Source organism: Cornus florida, unplaced genomic scaffold (genome assembly GCF_030987335.1).
Source record: "Cornus florida cultivar Cherokee Brave unplaced genomic scaffold, ASM3098733v1 CherokeeBrave_3.0.0_Hap2_Chr09, whole genome shotgun sequence".
Taxonomy (NCBI): Eukaryota; Viridiplantae; Streptophyta; class Magnoliopsida; order Cornales; family Cornaceae; genus Cornus; species Cornus florida.
In genome coordinates this window covers 7,477,735-7,479,495 of record NW_026775579.1, presented here as the reverse complement: position 1 = coordinate 7,479,495, position 1,761 = coordinate 7,477,735, and the positions used below count along the sequence as shown (strand labels likewise).

The window sequence follows — 1,761 nt, the reverse complement described above, 5'->3', positions numbered from 1 at the left end:
TTGTTTCCATTGCTAGTGCAGCCACAATCCCTTGGGACAATCCCTACTCACCCTAGCTATATTTTTAATTAGAGATAGTAGTGGCGTTTATAAATTTAAAACTTAGCCATACTATTTTGCACAAATTTGGTTGTACATCGATGACACGCACCAAGTTTTTGGCGTCGTTGCCGGGGATTTAAATTGGCAACGCCGTGTTTTGGAAACAATTAGGAATCAGTACTCTTTTGATCATGTCTTTTCTTTTCTTTATTTTTAGTTATTTATTGTGCTTGTTCTTATTTGGTTAGGTGAATTGAGCAAAGGAGAATTAAAAGCAAGGAAGCCAAGTGAAGCTAAACAAAAGCAAAAAGGGCTAAAATCTAAAAAATTGCAAAGCATAGCAAGACTTTAAAATTGAAAATGAATTGAAGTTGCTTAAGGACCCTTTGAGAGATCTTTCTAACTCAATCTCTAGTTAAATCGTCGGCCCACGTGGTGACAAGTTTTTCAATTCTTAGATAAATTGTGAGCCCGCGTGGAGGCAATTTAATTTTCTTTACATATTGTTCAAGCATGGGAGTATAGATCAATGTATGTGGAGAATGTTTGTTGATTGATTTGTTATGGGGGCGAAGTGATTGTTATTTGCTTGTTATTTGTTTAGCTAGTGTATGCATGGTTGTAGGTCATCATTAAATCCCACTCTTGTCCCTCCTGATTTGCATCTTGAATCAGTTGTTCATAATCCTATGGGAAGAGGTAGTTCTCATCACTCCATTTCACCAATGGATAAACTAAATGACGACCATGTGGAGGACCTTGGTTACATAGACCAACAAGGCATCCTCCACCCTAACATGCATCATGAAAACATTCAAGTATCATTGGGCATGCCTAGACCATTTATTCACCCACAACAACAAGGCCAAGTTCTATTGGGAATGCCTCAGCCAATTTTTGCTCCACAACCTCCCATGGTTCAAGCTAATTAAGGTGTTCGTTTAGCACCACCAATTATGAATCCTCCCATTGCTTTAAGAGACCATTATGTGCCTAATGAATATAATGCACCTACTTACATTCAATTGCCCCCATTTAGAGGACATCACTATGAGATTAAACCACAAACCATTCCAATGTTTCCCAACTATCATGGACTTCTAAGTGAAGAACCTTATAAGCATTTGGATGAGTTTCTTGAAGTGTGTTCCACCGTGAAATACACGGACATGCCGAAAGAGGTTTTAAGACTTAAACTTTTTCTTTTCACCCTTAAAGACAAGGCAAAATATTAGTTCAAAAATCTTAGGCCTTTTTCGATAACTTCTTGGGCAGAAATGCAACAAGAGTTCTTAAAGAAGTATTACCCAATTTTTAAGACCAATGCTATGAGGACTTCCATTCATGAATTTTCTCAAGGGGATGGGGAAATGTTTCATGAGGCATGGGAAAGGTTTAATGATTTGCTTAGAAAATGCCCACATTATGACATGCCTAAGTGGCAACTAGTTCAATATTTCTTTGAAAGTTTACTGGATAATCACAAGGGTATGGTTAACGTATCTATGGGTGGCTCTTATCTTGACAAGCATGAAAATGATATGTGGCAATTGTATGAAAGTATGAGTGAAAATTCAATGCATAGATCTTTATCTTCTAAAAATGGTAGAAACTTGGGTGGAAGGAAGAATGTCGGCTTATATCAAGTTGACAATTCCAATGATATAGCCGCCGAGATGAAATCCTTATCTCAAAGATTTGATCAATTCTTGATCAACC

General features: G+C 37.3%; 1 pseudogene; it reads right to left on the bottom strand.

Moving 5' to 3' along the window:
• Positions 1 to 1,376: 1,376 nt before the first annotated feature.
• LOC132275695 (small nucleolar RNA R71) lies at positions 1,377 to 1,474 on the bottom strand (annotated as a pseudogene).
• Between the last annotated feature and the right edge of the window lie 287 nt (positions 1,475 to 1,761).